This window comes from Thermobia domestica, chromosome 15 (assembly GCF_964235325.1).
Source record: "Thermobia domestica chromosome 15, izTheDome1.hap1.1, whole genome shotgun sequence".
NCBI lineage: Eukaryota > Metazoa > Arthropoda > Insecta > Zygentoma > Lepismatidae > Thermobia > Thermobia domestica.
Genome location: NC_137468.1, coordinates 41140272 through 41163053, shown reverse-complemented (window position 1 = coordinate 41163053; position 22782 = coordinate 41140272).

Sequence of the window (22782 nt, the reverse complement as noted above, 5' to 3'; positions counted from 1 at the left end):
GAAACATACATTATATTTCCGTTACTATTGGAGCATTGTAGAATTTATTATACCTTATACAAAGAGTAAAATTTACGTATGAAAAGCATAAGTTTTCTTAAAAACAAGTCTTGCGAGACTCTTGCATGCAAGACCAAGACCAAGACTAGGTGTGCAAGACCAAGACCAAGACCAAGACCAAGACCACCCGGGTCTTGGTCTTGGTCTTGCATTTGCTTATCACTACTTTCTATGCTAAAATCTGAGACTAGAGACCGGATGTTTAGACATTAAAAACCTAGAAAAAGGCAAATAGGCAGTAAATAAGCACTAAAATGTAACTCGAAGTAATGAAGATAAATTCTCAATTCAATTAAAAAATTAATTCAAGCCATAGATAATATTCAAAGAATATAGAAACATACCTGTTTCTTAATATCTTATTTTACTGTATGCCTATATTATATAAAAACGAAGCTTGACATGTATTCCATGTATATTTGATAAATACATTTTATACAGCACTTTATCATTACACATAACAGTCCAAATTTTATACACTGTATCAGTACACAGAACAGTCCAAAGTTTTACAGCACTTTAAAAGTGCATATAGCAGTCCAAAGTTTAACGGCATCTTATCACTACAAACAGCACTTATGCTATATTTCTCGGAAGAGGCAGAATTCTTTCTTGAATTACTAAATTACACATTTTCCCAATAAAGACTTATTTTGATGAAAATGTACAGAGTAGGCAATATTAAGCACTAAAGCAATTATTTAGGTAGGGAGGGGCGAAATAGGCAAAATAAACGAATTAAAATTGGCTTAAATTGAAACTATACTCCCCATTTAAACTTTAAAACGTTATTTTTAATATCTTTAATATTAAAGAATAGGCTTTTTGCCTAACATGCGGTGTCTACTAATGACAGAAATACACATACACACACGTTTTATATTGAAATTGTAAATATTTTCTCTTTTAGTGCAGGAGGAGCAAGTCCCGATTATTCAGTCTTGCTCTATAAAAGCAAAGTTGAATTGAAAAGAAAGAAAAAACAATGACCTAATAGTTGCATTAAATCAAATGTAAATCTGAAATTATGTTTATATGTATGAAAACGCAACGCAGTAATTACAAAAAAAAAAAAAAAAAAAAAATCTACATTTTAAAAAGAAATAGAAAAACCCTGAACTGTCTTTTCACAGGAGAGTATGTTATATGTATTTACCTGCATTTCAACACTTTTTTAAAAAAACTTTTATGTAGGTTAATTGGTGCTGAGGGTATTTACATTATTCATCAAATCGAATGGGAACAGTAACCGGTCTCTCGAACAGAACTGGAGTGAAGGCTTAACAACCACATTGATCGCTGTTGCTTCCCCATCAGCAGCTTCCATAGAATTGTATCAACAATTGCAAGGCTACATTTCAGTACAGAGTGCTACTTTCAATACTGCAACACCGAACTGTTCTAATTTAAATGCTCATTGTATTTATATTAAAGCAACTTATAAAGAGAAATAACGAAAAAGTATCAGTATCACGTGTACACCACACGAAGGAGTTTGGTTTGTACAGTGTGATATTTTTAAAATTAATATCGAAACCGGAAAAGGTAGTAGATTTAGGCCATTTCCGGTTTTAGTAGAAAGATTAGAGTCGAGATGGAATATATTTTTGGGGCGCTTAATTGATTGCAAGAAACTGCTTATCACTATATACTATAGTTTTTATTCTATAGTGACCAAAGTTAAAACCGGAAGTGGTTGATTTCTTCAATTTCCGGTTTGAATATAAGGTTAAGAGAGAGAAGATGGTACCTATTCTTAGAACGACAAATTGATTTCAAAGAAAGCTCTTCTCGGTACCACTTATTGTTTTTGCTCTACGTGAATCAATATTGAAACTGAACTTCATCCACTTCCGATTTTACCAGATAGTTAGGGATAGAAATGAAATATATTCTTGAGACACTTAATCGATAGCGGCAAACCACTTCTCGCTGTTAGTTAGCTGTTTAGTGGTTAACATTAAAACCGGAAACGGTTAATTGTTCAAAATGAGATCGGTAGCCTCTGAGAGTAAACAAAAAAAGGGGTAACAGATTGCAAATAAAGTGTTCATCAGCATCTCTTTATTAAAACCGGAAGTGGTAGAAATATACTACTGTTCCCGGTTTCAATATTGATCTCCATATAGGAAAAACGGTCAGGTACAAGCGGCTTTTCAGAATCGATTTATCGTCCGAAGAATAGATTCAGTCTCATCCGTACTCGTCTATTCATATTGGAAGTTGTAGAAATTTGCAATTATTTCTGCAACACACTTGTCCTAGTCACCTGATGGAGAAAAAAGGTACACAGAAACAATGTGTTGCCGACATACCAATTTATTATCAAATTCGTCGAGAATATCTTTGAAATTTCCAGATTTTCCGCCAACCTACTGAAGACCAATTTTCTCCAATAGATATGATCAGTGGCGTATTTAGGGGGGCTTCCGGGCTTAAGCCCTCCCCGAAATCTTACTTACTATAGTAAAATATATAAAATATCTTGCAGAATTTTCACATTTTCAGGCAAAGCCCCCCCCCCCTTGAAAGTTAGCAAAGCCCTCCCCAAAATAAAATCGTAAATATGCCAGTGGATATGATTGTAAAACAGCCAGATTCATCTGATGCTCTGAAATGGCTGACATTAGCAACATATCATAAATGTCAATATTTTTCTATTAGTTCATCACTAACCATTAACAATTTTGACTTTTCAGACAAATCAAAAAGTATTTAAGTATTTGTAATTTATTTAATGCCCTTCTTCAGCAACGAGATTGTATTGGATCGGTCCTATTACTTAAATTGTGATTTGTAATGTAACAAGCAACACTAGAAGATAAATCAATCTACGGCGTCATAATGGTCAACACCATCAGGGGAGAAACAAAAATTGCCACAAATCAAAGAAGCATCTACTTAGCTACGGACAAGATATTAAAGATGAAAGTACATATAATTTTAAATTTCGGGTTTGACATCTGTTAGCAATAAAAATTCATCTCAAATATCAACAATAAATGAAGCTATTGGTGCAGAAATCACTACTCCATATACATAGAACAGATCGTTAAAATTATATATAACCAATACAAATTCGTATATAGGAAAGAGATAGAAGGGAGTCACTCCTGCTAACAGTACCATGCCGTGAAGGGGGCGAGTGGGGCACCGAGGTAAGGGGACGAAAAATTATGGAGAGAAAAAAGAAGAGGAAAAATTACTTGGAATAGTTGTATGGGGCCGCCATACTCATTCCCCGGGCGCTGATTTTCCACGGTACGGCACTGCCTGTTACTAAAGAAATATGACAACCTCTATCTGCAAAACTATGAAAAATAAAAATAAGAACAAAGCAATCCGCTATGAACAAGGAAATATCTAATCTTTATGCAGCTACAAACAGGTTTACTTATTAAGATGCTAAACAAATATGAAATTTCCATTGGAAAATAGCAAAAAAGTTCTAGGCCTAGGGTTCCCAGATCTCCCGACCTGGATTTATATAATTTGTTCCGCCCCAAAACCGTTCAAAACGTAAGTTAACACTATTCGTACGATATTTAAAAATTCCCGTTTCTATTTAAAAAATTCCCCCTTCTCTTGCCATATCGGAGTAGTAAATTACTGTTAGAGATAATTAGAGTAGAAGTTTTGTCAATGAATGATCGGATGAATGACTAAATATTAATTGTACTGAGATTTGTCAATAGAGTAGAGTCCCAAAAACTCGGCCTAATGTGAACCGAAGGGTGGCCGAGTGTGTGAAAATGCTGAGATATCGGGAATGGGGTTAAAAAAGATAAAGTACGAGTATTTCCTCAGAAAAAAATCGGTACAGTACTGTATTGGTTGCTTGAGAATACAACAGAGAATAAACTGCCCATTTACCCTTAAACAAAGGAAAACTACGTACTTTATGAAGGCATAGAGTGAAAATGAAAGTTAGTGAATACACACTGTACTTGATAAGACAGACCTTAGAAAACTACTTTATGAAGCCATAAAACTGTCCATAATGAAAATTAACTAGCCGACTTTGCAAAAACTAGTTTTTTTTTTTTTTTTTTTTGGGCCCTGCCAGGATGTTGGCGAGTTATCCGGACTGCCAAAGTGTCGAGTTTTAGGGACTCTATTGTATATGAAACATTTGAAATTTTGTCCGCCACAGCGTGTAGGGAAGAGATCTGCCTTTGGCACAATATTTACGAAACAACGACGATATATATATCGTCGTTGTTTCCACGAACTGGCGAATATACAAAAATATGGTTTTGAGAAAACTGAAGGTAAAAAATGTTCATTCACTAGCTAATATTTCTAAAAATTTACATAAATTAAAAATATTAATAGAGATTAATGAATAATATCTTAAAGTACAGCTCATGACACATTTACCTTACAATTGACATCGTAAGCTGAGATTTATTGATTTGAATCTATTCTTAACTTTGTGCGAAAATTTCACACATGTACAACTTTCACCACATGCTCATTCCGGGGCCTGAAGTTTGGACCATAAATGCTTCTATAACTTTACACCTATAAAATATTCATCAGTTTTGATTACAGATTTAAAATCTACAGTAAAATTACATGCGGATGCAAATTTTTGGCTTCATCGCTCTTATGGTTATTGAAATAAACAATAAAATGCAAAATCAGACGTTTTTGTGTCGTGACCTTGAAGCCGATTGCGTAATTAGTTACTAATTAACAATGAGGCTGAAAAAGTTTTAGTTTAGTAAATTACTATTCTCAAACATGTCTTTCAATATACCAAAAAAAAAAAAAAAAATCAAAATCTGAGACCACGAATTTTAAAAATGCTTTTACTTCGGTTGATTTGAGATAGAATGGCCCACATGGGTTTGATTTTGGATGCACTGAGCGAATTAGAAGAGTCATCCCTTCAGCTACAAAGAAGGGAGATGACTATTATTCAATCCCTCAAACTCGTAAAGCATGCAATATAAGTATTTCACTCATTGAAGATTCATCCTGATGAATATTTCGAAATGCCAACACAAGAAGTCGAATGTGAAATATTAAAATATGTTGAATTACATGGCCCAGGTACACTGCAGATAATAGACGGAAAGACATTTTATGCCCATCTGGAAAAAGACACGGAAAGAAGAATGCTTACAATTCAATATAGTAGATCTTCTTCAATCAAATTTGCAACATGTGCTTCACGGTATGATGAGTTACTATTAAATTTAAAAGTTTCAGACTTAAAAAAAAAAAAAAAAAAAGCATGATGCTGCGAACTGAGAGGTTTAGTTCGGCGACGGGCCGATTTCCTTTTCAAAAGTTTGGAATCGAATTGAGAACAACTAGAGCCTGCCTTACTAAAAATAATATGAAATCTATCATTTTTCTTTTGCTTGATTATTCATCAGTGAAAGGAGATAATGAAATGCAGGTTACCACAATCATAGATGAACCTGAAGAATGTTTAGTGTTGCCATCCATAGAAATTACAGTGTTGCAAGAAAAAAAATTCCTAAAATCTAAGTTAAGGCAGCGAGTAGAGGAACAAACTCAATTGCATTTGGTTACGTATCATATTGTTTTAGTTTCCTGTGAATTACTTTTTAAATAATAGTTGTATTTAGTTTCTAATAAACAAAATAGTTTTAAGTACAGTTATTAAAAATAAATAATAATGTTAATTAAAAAGTAGTTCACAAGAAACCAAAACAGCATGATACGTAATCAAATGCAGTTGAGTTTGTTCCTCTACTCGCTGCCTTAACTTAGATTTTAGGGAAATTGTTTTTCTGGCAACACTGTAATTTCTATGGATGATAACACTAAACATTCTTCAGGTTCATATTTTCTGTTGTAGAATAGCATTATCTATGATTGTGGTAACTTGCATTTCATTATCTCCTTTCACTGATGAATAATCATGCAAAAGAAAAATGGTAAATTTCGTATTATTTTTAATAAGGCAGGCTCTTAAGACAGTATGTTAGTGACGGCATTGTTCTAGATGACCTGAAACCCTTATGAAAGCAATAGACACTGACACTAGAATCATATCAATAGTTGAATGTAAAACGTCATTTAGTGTTACGATCAACGTATTATCACCTGTAAGAAATCAATTTAAACTGTCTTCTGTAAATAGACTACTCTATTGGTGAGACTTGAAGCTAGTTGGTTCTCCAGTGGAACAAAATTTGCGAAAACCTGACTTGGAAAGGGACACAGTAGCGTAAGTGATAATCAACAGCATGAAACAGAGCCAAATTAACATCTAACCTCCAGATACGAAGCCATTGTGTGGAGCCTTATACAAATAAACTTTCTGGTAACTTGTTCAAAGTAATTTTTGTAGATATTTTTCCATAATATTTTGCGTTTTATATTTTGTTGTGCAATATTCAATTGTCAGTTTCTTATGTATGTGCGTATCTTCTTGCCTTAATGCATATTATCATGTTTTGAGCATGGGTGGATTTAGGGGTTGTCTGCTGTGGAAGTGAACTTTCTGGAAGTCTGAAATACCCCTTCAGTCGATTGGTGGGTCCGGTAGTTTTATTGTGGGAAATTGTGTAAAAATTGTTAAATAAAAATTCGGTTTCTGAGCACTTTTGTGTATAATTTTCTATAATACGACGTGTTTTTTTTTTTTTTTTTTCTAAATCTACGAAAGTTGGATGCGAAGCGCAAATCTCTCCGTGCCTCGCCCGTATCTAAAGAGAAACTCTCCCAAGGCCTGAGTTATCATGTAAATGGAAATGCAGTCTTTTAGGCAACATACCTTCACTGTATTTGAACATTTGGATAGCCGATATGTCGAGTCATAATCGTTATAAAACTCCACCTCTGCTTTTTTTTGCCACTTCAAACACTGATAATAATACTAGAAGCATTTTCATTTTGTAACAATTCTTGATGTAAAAAGTGCAACATAAACGTATAATTACAAGTAAGAAAATAAAGTGAAAAGAAGAAAAGGTTAGCTTTGTTACGGTTTGTTTCATTTACTTTAGTAAATACAACCACGACATCTATTGCTCATAAAAGTAAAGAATGTGGTGAATGTGAAAATTCTCTCTTGATACGTTTCACGAAGTGAATTAACATTCGCCAGTTTGTGAAATTTTGTTTCTCATTTTCTCAGTATTTGCCAATATCTCACAAAATAAGCAGCTGAAGTATCCGGCTTTGCACGGGAAAAATAATATTTATGCATAATACTTGATCATAAAAAACTGAGTAGAATAAATGACGACAAATCTCCAAGCAAGAAAAAAATCTACGGGATTATTCAGTGACGATTAGCAACAAATGCAAAATCTGTGGTTTGTTTTGCGATGATAGAAATAACAGTTGTAACTGTTTTTTGGATGTTTTGGTTTGTGTTAGGCTCCGCAATATTTGCGAGGATTGGTACAGAATGAACCATCTAGGGTCTCGTTCCGTCAGTCTTGTAAACTTTGAAGTATGCATTAAGAACTTAACGGTAGTAACTCTATGGAGAAAAAAAATCAAAGTATAGATAATTCCGAAACACAAAATTTGATTCGCTGACGCCATATCGCAAAATCAGTAAGTGATATAAAATAAAATCAAAATCAAATTTTGCATTGTTGTAGACGCAAACCATCACACATAGAGGCCCCAGGACGTCTATAGACGTGAATGAAGATAATTTTAGGACATATTACTCAACAGTCTTCTCAAAATTTGCGAATCGCAAACAATGCATCAAATAGCCCTATTAGTGCTACGTCGGTTTTATCAGAAGCTAAAACACAAATTCCATATTTATTCGACGAACCTTCTGATCCTGATGTAAACATTACAGAATGGTATCCTTGTATTGCGTCCATATGATTAAATTCGTGCAAATGGTAGTTGGATTCATATTCTCTTATGCAAATATCTTCCACACATCAAACTTCTCTCTCTCTACGGTTTATCTCGCTGCGTCTCTCATATCAATAAATTCATGGAAACGAATGACGGATTTTATTCTCAATGTGCGAAATATGTAACATAAATTTGGCGAGTCTATGATTCAGTTTGTATATTGCTCATTATAAATCTTTAAGTTTTATGTCCCACGGTTATGACGGCTAGGCTAAAGGAGACGGTGATGATCAGAAATGAAGGAAATGGCGGAATGAAGAATGTGGGAGGAAACCGGAGAACCCGGAGAAAACTCACGCACACTGTGTTTGTCCACCACAAAGTTCATTTGGCGCGGGCCGGGATCGAACCAAGGACCCCATGCACTAGAGGAAAACGCTCTACCACTGAGCCATTGTTCGTTATAGGTTTGGAAATATTCATCATGTGTGGACAAACCAAAACTGATCAAAACACTTAATAAATTACGTAATAATACTTGTTTAACGGTTTCAATCAAGGATGTTATAAAATAGAGGATCTGCCCATACGTATCTTCAACATATGAACTCAATGAAGCCAAGAAAACAACCGAGCATCGACTGATCCGGCACGTCTCATTGGCTACTCTCGTTTCCGCCATGGCTCAAAACATTGCGATCTTAGTGGCGCGGAGTGGGCAGAGTAGGTGTGGCGAAGCTGTGACGTATTGCTTCACGATTTTGTTGTATGGGCAGATCCTCTATTTTATAACATCCTTGGTTTCAACAGTGTAACGTCGGTTTATTTAGACACGTTATCTGAGAGTTTTGTTTTGTTCACACAGTAGTTCAGTATAACAGTGAAATGAACTTTGTCTTTCATCTTACGCAAATCCAAGATAGTAACTTGAGTAATTTATTTAAAGTTTCACAAAATTGACCCAGAAGTCCTAGAAACTCGCCAGGTTAAAGGACGAGACAACATTTTCAAGGTAAGAAGAGTTCTTCCCGTAGAAGCAAATGCATTTTTCAACACTTTACTTTCACAATAGATTTTCTAGACCGAACAGACTATATCCTTATCTTTAATATGGTACGTACCAATTAAAATATGGACTTAAAATTAGGAAAGTTATGCAAAAAGTTTGAATTCACAAACTTCATATCTGCGATCTGTCACTCTGCACCTTAGAATAAATTCGTGAAAATAAATAATGGACTTATATATTCTGTTGCAAAACAGCTTCCATACATCTAGTTTCTTTCTGTAGTCTTCTTTCCGCCCCTTTTATGTTCACAAATTCGTGCAAGTGAATAGCAAGTTCGTACACACTGCTGCTAAAGGCTTCTGTACATCATATTTCTTTGCGCCTTCCACGTTAATAAATTCATGCAAATGAATAAGAGATTCATATTTCTTTATACAAAAAAACTTCTATGCATCATGTTTGTTTCTCTGCGGTTTACTGCTTTGCGCCTTCCATGTTGAAATATTCGTACAAATAAATGAGATATTCTTATTTCTTTATGCAGAAAACTTCCTTATATGAAGCTCCTGTCTCTCTGTGGTCTATTTCACTATGCCGGCCATGTTAACAAAATCGAGCAAGTGAATTACATACTTAACTTTCATGCGTTGTCGAACAGTCACAATCCTTAATTAATTATTCATACTACTATAAAAACATTGCAATACTATTGTAGTCCAACCACACTACAATATATGTGTGATTAGTACAAACTCATTCAATTTATACTACGATTTCTGTGGGTTATAGCAAAACACCCGAATAATCATATTTAAATATTAAAAGCAGTTATATACTCAGGATTCGATTATACGAGCCGGTACATTTTCTATCACCTTCCTCATAATGAAACATTGTCTAACGAGAGCCACCTATATTATTTTCACAAAACTCAAGGAAGAATGTTTTGTTTTGGTCAATCTCGCATGATGCCATCTTTTGAAATTGTCATTGTTAAAATAATTTTAAAATAATTCAAAGGAGTTCTCGGCGGACAATTATTTTGTTGGTAGATTGGTTAATTTAACATCATTTTTCTGTACTGATAATATGTGAGACCAGCGGCGCAAATCTGTCTTCAACATTGGGGGTGGGAGTAGGTAAGACTATATATATATATATATATATATATATATATATATATATATATATATATATATATATATATATATGTATATATATATATATATATATATATATATATATATATATATATATATATATATATATATATATATATATATATATATATATATTAGCGATGTTCAAAACACTTATGAAGTTAAAAAACAACGCTGTGTAGGATGAGTGGAGTAGAGTTGTCTTCAACATTCGGAGACGCGCAGATTAAGGCTTATTCTGGGGGGACATTAATTTCAACTTACTTTCCTTTGTGGCAATCAAATACAGATCACATTTCTCCCCCAAAAACACATTTCAAATCGGATTATTGAGAGAATCAGTCTCCCCCAGTTCCAAGATTGGAGGGGACATGTCCCCCTCATCCCCCCGGAATTTGCGCCAGTGCGTGAGACGGGACTACTGTCACAGTATGGACGTCGTCAAACTTCCAAATGAGCGAGTCTGATAAGTCATTGGTTCCGGTAGTATAAATGGTTAGTATTGCTCACGAGACGAAACATGTCTCCTCCCGTCACAAAAACGAGAAGAGAAGTATTCTACATTTTTAATTCGAGACAAGAACATAAACATGACAATTCTCGTTTTCGCTTCCGAAACGAGACGAGAGAAACCAAGAGCCTCGCAGGAAACAGTAGCTAATCCAAGTCTTAGGCCTCAAATATTGTTACACAATTCATAGTATAAAATCTATAAATTAATGAAGTGATTGTATGAACACAAGGAAGAGTAATGTTCAGTGTTTAAGATACACAAGTCACAAGATACACAATATACTCAAATAATAAATATCTTTTACATGTTGTTATATCACACCCTTCGTGGACTTCTCGTGACGGGGAAGGATTCTCATTACTTTTAGATGAAATTAGGAAAATAATTCAGGCCATACATTTTGTTCATAAAGGATATAGCCTAGTGATGGGCAGTGGGAATATTCCCGGTGGGAAGGAATTTAAAAATGGGAATATTCTCGGTTTTTCCCTGGCCTATAAATTCCCGGGAAGAAATTTATTTCCATTTGTTTACTTTCTCTTCTAAATTATAAATACCATATGACCAATTACTTTATTTTAATATATTATGATTTACTTCTAGGTTATTGAAGAATTTGGACGTTAAAAAATTAAAATTCTTTGACTATACTTTATATAACTAACAACATGATTTTTTAAAGTTCCTTTTCCGTTTGCGCTAAAAAGTAAGGTAATTGTTTAGTATTGGGGGACCGAAACTAGCAAAAGTACGATGATTTACGGAAGAAATGAGTTGATAGTGGTGTTCAAGTAGTCAAGAAAGTATAGAACACATTGTTTATAGGGCATTAGGGGATTTGTACAAACCGTAAAGGCAAGTGAAAATGATTTGTCTGACAAAAGAAAATGAATTGTTGGTAACGAAAATAGAAAACAACGTGCCATGCGGGGCTCTAACCTGCCTTCACTCGCTAACGCTCACTCTACAATGCTGTCTGAAATTAATGTTGGTAACGTAATTTAACGTATGAAACCATAAAACAATCGCATCGGAATAGAATATCGCAAAAAATACGTGCAAAAACTGGCCCCCCAATGCTAAACAATAGCCAAAATTAGCAAAGTTCTGATTTACAAATGATGAAAAGGAACCATTTTGTAAAGTAATGTAGAATTATGTAGAAATAGAGATGAAGTACTATTAATAAACCTTGAACAACTGTTAGTAATAGACGTCGATCTGTCTCTTCTCTCTGACTCCAATTTCGAAGAGGTACTCGGACTTCTCTTATATGTGAATTAACGCATGAAATTCCGAGAAATGGGCAGGAAGAAAGGTCGTGTGTGTAAATGTTACATGCAAAATTAAAGAGAAGAAAGTATCTTGCAAATCTTGTGAACATACATATTTATGCGCAAATGTTGAGAAAATTGTTTATAACATTTAAAAATTAAATATATTTATAATATCAGTAGTAGAGTCAAGTTTAGAAAAGCCACATACATGTAAATTTAAACTGTTTAGCGATTTAAAAGTGTGTGGACTTATTATACCATTTTTGAAACATATTTACTTTCATAGAATATCTTGTAAATAAATATCCATTTATGCGTACTCTCTAAACATAATAGAATATTAATAAAATAACATAACATCGTTCAGAATATACATTTTAAAGACTCCTCTGGGGACAACAGTAATAACATACTGTGATATAAAAACGAACTTATCTTTGAAATCATAATATAGTAATAGAATGCAATTTTCTTTGTGATTGTACATAAATTCCCGGAAAATTCCCATTTTTGGGAATCTTCCCGGGAATTTACCCATCACTACACCTGCCAGTCACTAGACCAACGGGGAAAGCGAATGAAATTTTGAAGTGTCTGAAGTGTATACCTATTTCACCCTGATGCAATATGTCTATTGATTTTTTACTCTTCACCGTATTCGTTACTTTAAGGAATAATGTATGTTATTGATATAGGCTCTATTACATATTCGTCCATAAATATTACATAAATTATCAGAATTATTCATGATCTTCCATAGAAATTCACTGGTGCATGCTCAGTAGAAACAGAAAAATGTAGTTTACTGATATTAGTCCGAATGCAAATTTCTAACAGGCTGTCAGAATTCCTTAATGGAAAGCAGTGGTTCCCAATCTGGGTACGCACAGCTTCCTTCTGGTTAAGCATGAAGAGGGAGAAAGGGGGCGAAAGCTACTGGCAGAAATGAATTCTGAAATAAATAAATAAAGCACCACTTATAATAACTCTTTAAAATTTACTGTACCTTGACAATTTTATAATGACCATTTAAAAAATAATACTGTACTAGGAGTTTATGCTAAAGTCTTGGTGGATAAATATAAATTCCTGAGATTATTATTATTATTATTATTATTATTATTATTATTATTATTATTATTATTATTATTATTATTATTATTGGTCTCCCACTTCTTGGCCGAGATGTGAAATATTCACCACATTCTTCATACTATTAAGTCAATTTCTTCACTGTTTTCTTGTCACAGCCCATACCCGTAGCTATCTGAATGGCAGTTTGTCCCATAGTTACTCGACCTATGGTTTCCCCTCTCATAGTAACAGATAGTTCTCTACAGTCTTTAGAGCAAGGCATTTTGACAGCCTGTAGAAATTTGCATTGTGATTAGTATTAGCAATGACATTAAAGTGGATTTTTCTGTTTCTGCTGTGCATCACCGGCATCATTATATCAGAAGTATTCCGCCATTACCAGCTGGTCACTTACCGCGGCTGAGAAACTGCCATGCTCCACGATCTTCTGTTAACATTTCTATCTTCACACACGATTTGTCTGTTTTGATATCGCCAATAGATTAATTCTGTTTCTATATAGTGTAATTCGCCCCCTCCCTCTCTTTCGCCACCACACCCTCTGGCACATCCCTCATGATACAGTTCCTTCTTAACCAATATCCCAACCAGTTTCTCTTCCTCTTCTTAATAATATTTTTCTCCTTCCATTTCTAACACCCTCTCATTCGTTTTCCTCTCGACCCAGCTATTTCTCTCCATTCTTCTCCACGCACATATTTCGAAAGCATTCAATTGTGTCTCATCATTTTTGCGTAATGTCCATGTTTGTGCCCTATAAATACAGTACACGAAGCATTTTATGAGTATTTTTTTCAATTCTATTCAAGGTCCCACAAAATAGAATTTTCTTCATCCTAAAGGCTTCTTTCGCCATTTGTATCCTTGCTTTGATTTTACGTTTGCATGTCATATCATCACTAATAATTCTACTCAGATATCGAAAACTAGTAATTGGTTGTTTTCTCTCGCTCCTACTTCTATATTTGACACCGATTGCTTCGTTTCAATCACCATGGATTTTGTCTTTCTAACATTTATTTTCATCCCATATTCTTCAGAAGCCTTTCTCTAGTTTTCTACATCTTATTAATTTTCTTTTTAGATTCTGCAACAACAACTATATCAACCCCAAACCGTATACACCTCATTATTTTATCTCCTACCGAAATTCCATCTTCATTAGGTAGACTCGTTTTCGCTATCTCTTCTACATAGCTATTAAATAATGTCGGCGAAATACATAATCTCTGTTGATCTCACCTTCCAATTAGACTGTCTACTGTGCTTACACCAGTGAATTTCTATGGATGAATAAATGATAGAACCTATATGAATAACATGTCATTCCTCAAAGTAACGAATACGGTAAACAAAAACATGAATAGATATATTACATCAGAGCGAAATAGGTATAAACTTCAGAAACTTCAAAATACATTTCATTCGCTTTCCCCATTGGTCTAGTGACTTGCAGGTGTGCTTTTCATGTACGGGGTCCCGTGTTCGATTCCCGTTGGAGGACGTTTGGAATTTTAACTGTTCTAGATGTTTTTTTTATTCGTGTTCCTGTCGTTCAAGCTTAAAGGAAAAGATTGTAAAACGTGTATAACCGAGTAGAAAATAGAGACAAGTTACTCAGATACGTTTTTTTTTGTTTATGTCAATACGACTATAAGTTTGTGGTGAATATTCGAACGTTACAGGTCTTGCAATGCATAAAAGCCTTTTTTGTATAAACCACATTCAATTTTACGTCATAATAAGTTATATAAAACAGGTTAAATCTGTGAAATGATTGGGGTTGGAGTGATCATAAATGTTTTCATAGTTAGGAGCCTGTATATGCAAACCCGCTTAGCGTGGGAATTTACTTCTGTGAAATTTGGTACATGAGACAGCTGTGAAAAATAATAGTTCACAGTCTGCTATTGTCGACCGTTGACAGCATTGCAAAGATACCATCGGCAAAGCAAAAACACGTGAAATTTTGGAGATGAATGACGCAGCTATATCAATTCGAGCAATAAGTTCTTCGGCTGTCGTAGCTGGTGTTGCATACAAAAGGCTGTTCATAACCTTCCCCAAAGAAAAAGAAATCAAGCGGCGTGAGGTATGGTGAATGAGGTGGTCATAACACTGGTCAGGTCCTTCCCTCCCAATCCAACCATCTGGGAATGTTTCATTCAGGAAGGTCTGCATATTCCTGTCAAAATGTGCAGGTGCACCGTCATGCTGGGATCACAAATGCTGTCTTATGTTCAAGGGCACGTGTCCTATGAATTTGAAAAAAAAAAAACATTACGTAAAAATAAAAGATATATACTCCCACACAGGCGGGCTGGTAATAAATAAGGTCCTACCACAAAATTATCCACCATACCGCACCACAAGTTCGCACTAAATCTCTGCTGCTGTTCGTTCACTGGAGTTGCATGTGGATTTTTATGCCCTACACATGGCTGCTGCTAGTTTCAGGACGATCTATGATCATTCCCAGTACGCTGTGTTCAAATTCAACTGTCTCCGATTTCACGTAGGGGAAATTGAAGAGACCCTATCCCTCGAAGGCGAATATGGAGGCGTGGAATAAGTACTAGGAAGGTTACTCTTCTTTGAGGACGACGGTCACGATATAAACGTATCGCTCTGGGCTATTACTCCTTGCCTCTCCATAAATGAGGTGCATCTGCCGAGGCATGGACAGGGTAACCTGCCATTGCGCAGGCACGTATAGATTAACACAATTTTACTTAAACCCCAACGTCTACATTTTTGCACGACTGTGAATACCTGGACACACCGCCTTACCTTTGAAAGCAACATATCCTATACTGCTATACAGCAATTCTATACAAGAGCATCAGACTATGTACATCACTCGCAAGTTGCGAAGATGCCTATTACAACACAGACACGCTAATTTATGTGATTTCACAACGAAACTGCAAGACAGCCTTCTGCGAGCTACTCGTAATCCGCACACAAGGGACAATAGTTCCGTACTATGCGATCAAAGCATCATGCCGTTAGTGAACGTATTATGAACTCCGTACGTGCTATTACATGTATGCAAAAGTGCCACATTCTCTTTCCTCCGTATAGGTATTCCACCCACCTCCAAGGTACATTAAAACGCTGAAAAAAAGATTTCCCTCCATTTTCGGATGTAATTCCAACGAACCTTCTTCTAGACTTCAGCAGTGACAAAGTCAAAATGTGAGTGGGTTACACTAGGACGCTATTTTTGTATATTCACAATAGCAGTGTAGTTTTTCGTGGCTCAGGGGTAAGGGCCGGTTTGCCAACTCCAAGGAAGGGAAAAAGCCACTCGATCACCTATAGGATAAATCAAGTGACTGTCCCAGCACATTTGTTTGAATCGTTATAAACGTGTACATCTCGTGTTTCGTCCATTTTTTGTTGCTCTTGTTCACAGAAGTGTCATATTCCGCGGAAATACATATTACGAGGAGGAAACTCTTTAACGCAGCTTACTTTTGCCCAATATTTATTCACATAATATTTAGGAATCCCTATGTCATGTGGAGAATCCCTTGTACGTTCTTCATCACGTATGCATTTTGCATTTTTGAATACTACATGTTATGTTTCTTTACATGCCGGCTGACTGTTCTATGCACAGTCGTTTGAAATCTAATATGGATCAAAGTTTTTTTTTTTTTTTCATTTTCACACACGTAACTTGGACAGAAAGCTGTTCATTTATTATCCGTCACCATTAGCCTAGAAGATATAACGGTGATACATTAAAGACTTCTTTTCATTTAAATTCTTCTTCTGACAGTTTATTCTGAGCTGAGACAAAATAGATCAGTCACACATGGTAGCTCTGTTTCTTTCGAATTCTAAGTGTTATTCAAACTTGAATATTATACTATTATTTTTGATTGCAGAAATCTTGTACTTGATTGTTGTTCATTTCCCTCATTCACGTTTGATAAAATACTCACAGGAATAGCTACTCCAGTTTTCTTGGGAGTCACTCTTGCACAGCCACTGCATTATATCCGATTACACACTAATGGAATCTACGACTAAAAATAATGGACATTTCTTTTACCCGACTTTTATCCGACCTTTTTGTTCTTGAGTTATGGCTGTTTTTTTACATTTTTCCGACAAATTTTCGGGTAATAAAGGCACCGAAAGCAGGGATTTTTACACCCAAGTTTTTGTATACTTTCCGTTTTATCTCGGTGTCAGGAATCACCTCCCGACGTTTGCTATATTAATTAAGTTACATTCTGTGTATATATACAAGCACCATTCTATGTATTAAAGCTACTAAATTTGTTTAGTAACGTAAATAGGTGAACTGTGAAAACTAGAGACACTTTTTAGTTCTTGTAAGAAACTTTTTGTCAAATAAAATGAAGCTAAATATACACCAATAAATCAATATATCTGTATTTTAGAAATACAATAGGCAATAGTACAGAAATAATAAAAAAGAGCTCTAAAAATACTTGAATTGTTTAAATTGTGCTATATCGATTGCACTTAGCTTCTGAAAGTTTTTTGGCAATAAATGAGGAAAAGCACGAAAAACTCTTATCTTACCAAATAGACTTAAATGTTAATACTGTAGTGGGTTTATAAATAATTTTTGAAAAGCGATTGTATTCTTTACCTGTTCTCTGCCAATAGCAACTGTATGAATGTATAATACAAAACTGGTTTACAGAAGAATTAAAAAATATTTATAATCTGATATTTCGCAGACCGCCTTTTATAAGGGCGTACTGTACCCTTCACAATTTCTTTACCAAGAACCACTATATGAAAACAGAACTGGTATACAGAAGAACAACTAAAACCACTTATCTATAATGTAATGTTTTGCAAGGCGCACTGTACCCTTCACGGTTTCTTTATCAACAGCATGCATTTATTGTACAGAATTGTGCTATACAGAATAATAAATAAAATCATTTATCTTTGATGTGGTTTCACAAGCGCGCCTTACGTAAAGGGCGCACTGTATTTACTAAGGGTTCTTCACCAATAACAACTGTAGGAATTTATTAAAAAACTTGTATCTCGGAGGGCGCATCGGGACATGTCCCGGTGTCCCGATGGGTACAGCACGGGCCTGGGGCCTACCCAGAATTAAATTACTGAGCCTAGACCTAAATGCACTTCTAGTGCACATCATTGGTTTCTTCCAAATTTCACCATTTTTAAAAAAACTGTAATTATGCGTCACGACGTTTCTGTAGCTCCCAAACTCTGAGTAGAAAATTAAAGTGAATTCAACCATGATCTTTCATATAAGTTTTCTAAGAATTAAGTTTCATTAATCTAGTAAAGACACCAACTAAAATAGACAGTACCTATATCCTCGAACTCGTGTCCTTGCGATTGATCCTAGATTATCTGCGTACAATAATTGATTCGTAGCATAAGCTAAATTGCTTTCCATGAATCCGAACTTCGTATTTATATTTTCTTTATAAATACTGCACGGAAATATTACATGTGAGAAAGCTTAGAAATAAAGTACACATATTTCATTGATTAATGAAATTGATTTCACATTCCAGATTTATATGTTTAAAGGCCATATTGAAAAGAATAAGAAGATTATTTTGTCATGTGAATTAGTAAAGTTAATAGACCTAATTCGATTAATCTGTTCGACATGCCATTCAATATATTATTTCACACCATACAGGTTTCACGGTGCTTGAATATTATTTTCGTTGTTAATGTTAAACTACGATGCAAAGCAAATTATATTTGTATTGACTTAGAAGGATATTTATATCAATTATGAGTAAGAAAGATAATTTCTATACATTGAGAGTAATATGAAAACTCATAACAAAATTCTTATGTAGTTGTTCATAACACATATAATAGGAATAGTTGATGAATTATAGACTAATTTCAACTGAATGCTCTGTACTGTCATAATTGTTACTCTTTTTTTTTTTTTTCGGAAGATCAGATAAAGAGGACAAGGAGCAAAATAGATTAAGACGTTGATAATAAACAGAAACATCGATATCATAGTCATGAACTCATCACTAGTATGATTGTAAGCAAAGATGTCCGACTTCGTTTTCTTTATCAAATATCACTAATTTATCTTTAAAACTAGGACTTTATTCCCTTGTCGTCTGAACGCCTAATGTCTGAAGTTGAGGTTGATATTATAAATAATAAAAATTCATGTTACATATCACGTTTGTTCAATTTTTTTTACTACTTTTTGGGTGAATGTAAAAATGTAAACAAATAAAAACAACAAAGACGAAAATACATTGTTTGAAAGTAGTGTTACGACTGTTTAGCGGTTGCAAGGCAACGAGCATCTCGCATTTCTTTAATTGTAAACTGTCATAGCACTTCGGCGGTGGTAGCGGAAGTGATAAAATCTCTCAGTTAGTACTATGAAAAAGAATGGGAATCATACACACATTACATACTAATTTATGTTTCTCAACCATTACATACACACTATCCATAAATATCCTAGACATTTTTATTTTACTAATTTTTCACTCCAATTTTTCTGTCCCGACCATCATGGTGTTTGATCCTTTCTCACGGCTGGAACTCCTCGATTTTGACAATGGTACATTCCCTAATATGACAATTTTTCTATTCTCTCGGTTTTCAAATTTTCAATATCTAATCCTGACTCAATCGTTTTATATTTCTACCTCTTATCAATTAATTAAATACATAATTTAGGGAATACGATTTGAAAGTCGTCCAATAATTGCAAATGGTAGCGTCCGCTATTAGTAATATTTTTACTCTTTATCAAATAATTAAATTTTCACATACATAATTCAATTTTTAACACAGTTTTTTGCACACTTGGACTAGATGTTTGGTGCACCACTATTTACACGATTAATAGTGAAGAAAAGAGTAGTGTTACACGATTTTCTTTTCAGAAGAAAAGTAGCTTTTAAAGCACGTCGCCACACAATGCTCCAAATCCAGGGCTTGTAGACCGAATATCCTTAAGATTGACTTCTTTCGTATTCGATTTACAGGTCAAATGTTGATACACGTTTGCCTTATTCGTATTCAACACCAGATCGTTATTGGTTCTCCGCCAGGATACCGCTCCTACGCAAAATCAAAATGAATCTTAATACATATGATAGTCGCGTAGGAATAGATTAGTTTGCAGTACCCATCATCAACGTAAGAATTGACGTTCGATCTCTACTTAATACTATATACTACTTATAAAATATGAAGGTGGGGATCCAGTTAATTATCATCATCTAGAAATAGAAAATGTATATGTCTATATCAATCATCTTGGTGATCTTGCTAATTATATGATCACCTCGAAATAGAAAATGTATATGTCTATATCAATCATCATTGAGATCTTGCTAATTATATCATCATCTCGAAATAGAAAATGTATATGTCTATATCGATCATCTTTGAGATCTTGCTAATTATATCATCTAGAAATAGAAAATGTATATGTCTGTATCAATCATCTTGCAGATCTTGCTAATTATATCGTCTCGAAATAGAAAATGTATATGTCTATATCAATCATCTTTGAGATCTTGCTAATTATATCATCATCTCGAAATAGAAAATGTATATGTCTATATCAATCATCTTGGAGATCTTGCTAATTATCATCATCCATAAATAGATATGTATATATGTATATCCATTATATATATATATATCTTGGGGATGGTGTTAGTTATCATTATTTATAAAAGATGTGTATATATACATGTTCATTATCTTGGGGATGGTGTTAGTTATCATTATCTATAAAAGATGCGTATATATACATGTTCATTATCTTGAGGATGGTGTTAGTTATCATTATCTATAAAAGATCTGTATATATTCATGTTCATTATCTTGGGGATGGTGTTAGTTATCATTATCTATAAAAGATGTGTATATATACATGTTCATTATCTTGGGGATGATGTTAGTTATCATTATCTATAAAAGATGTGTATATATACATGTTCATTATCTTGGGGATGGTGTTAGTTATCATTATCTATAAAAGATGTGTATATATGTTATGTTCCTTATCTTGGGGATGGTGTTATCTTAAGGATCAAATTATATTCTGAATCATAGCATGCACCGTATTACTTTTAACTTGAATTGGAGCTCGCTTTGTAGAAGACCCTTACATTCTAAAATGGCAGATTCTTAGTCATTTACTTCGCTTATTTGTTATTCGTTCCTTATCTATTCACTCTATGAGATTTTTTTATTAAATAAAAACTAGCTCTTTGGCTGAGAATAAGCATATGTTTTCGAAACATACAACTTATCCTTAATTTGATACATTTAAGAAAGAAATGAAAAGTTTCATACCCCGTGAAAACAAAAAATAATTAAGGGAAAGAGGCAAAAAGCACTTTCAAGCAAGATACACTAACTTCTTATAACGAAATAGGGACAGGGTCCCTCGTACTCAAATAAATCCAAAAGAAATAAGCACTGCCCCCCCCCAAAAAAAAAAGATAGAAAGGATATCATGACCTAAAAATAAAACTCATAAAATTCTAGAGTATTCGACTAGATATTCTAGAATTCGACTATTCGACTATTCTCAATATTAATTCGACTAATTTTAGTATTCGACTATTCTCAATATTAAATCCTGAAACTGTCTCCTTTAGCCTAGCCGGCATAACCGTGGGACGTAAAACAAAGATTTCATTTCATTTTTAAAAATCCTGAAACAAGCTCACACTCTCCCTCAGCAAAATCAAAGGGAGTTTGATTTGTCTCCGCCAAACAAGAAGCAAACGATAACAATGATAAAGAAAATGTGATTCATAAAAACCACAACTCTTCTTGAAAATAACCAAAACATAATAGTCTATATCTCTCAGTTAAAAGGACAAAAGACAAAATCAAAGCTAAGCTAACTTCATAAGGAATAGTCTGTGCTACCACTGGTAAACCCCCTAACAAACAATATAATGAGTTAGATCACCCCGCAATTATTACAGTATATACAACACTGTACAACATAAGAAAACAACACATTCTGGTACAACACAAGAAAAACAAACCTAAGGAAAAGTTAACATAATACTCAAATAAGAAATTCTCAATAACACTAATAAAGTCAAAATAGCAGTCCACAAATTTCCATTTTATTGGGCACTCGTCGAATCTGAATGTAACCTAAAACCTTACGCTCAAGCAAAGTTAAAAAAGGAACACCAACTAAAACACAAATAATCAAGATCAAGTAAGAAAAAACTCCCATGAGATAATCATAATACATTATTACCTGGATTAATAATCCATTATTAGATCCTAAATGAAATGCACTTATCTGCCAAAATAATAATTACTTTTATTTTTCAATAATAGATATTATTAGTACTTGGTCCTTTCGTACTAAAATACTACTTTAAGAATAGAAACCGACCTGAACTCAGATCATGTAAGATTTCAAAGGTTGAAATACCTATATACCAAGTTTCTGCACCTAGATAAAATCTTAACACAACATCGCTCTCTTTTCGATCTGAGCTCAAACAAAAGCTGTTATCCCTTAGGTAACTTAGTTTAGTAATCATTAGTAAAGGATCTTAAAAATACATAAAAGTAACTATTAAAAAAAAAGAGTTTATTTATCTTCTCGTCACCCCAGCACAATACTTAAACAATAAACAATCATTGCATACGATTTGTCTGTTTTGATATCGCCAATAGATTAATTCTGTTTATATATAGTCTAATTCGTCCCCTCCCTCTCTTTCCTGCCACCATACCCTCTAGCACATCCCTCATTATACAGTTCCTTCTTAACCAATATCCCAACCAGTTTCTCTTCCTCTTCTTAATAATATTTTTCTCCTTCCATTTCTAACA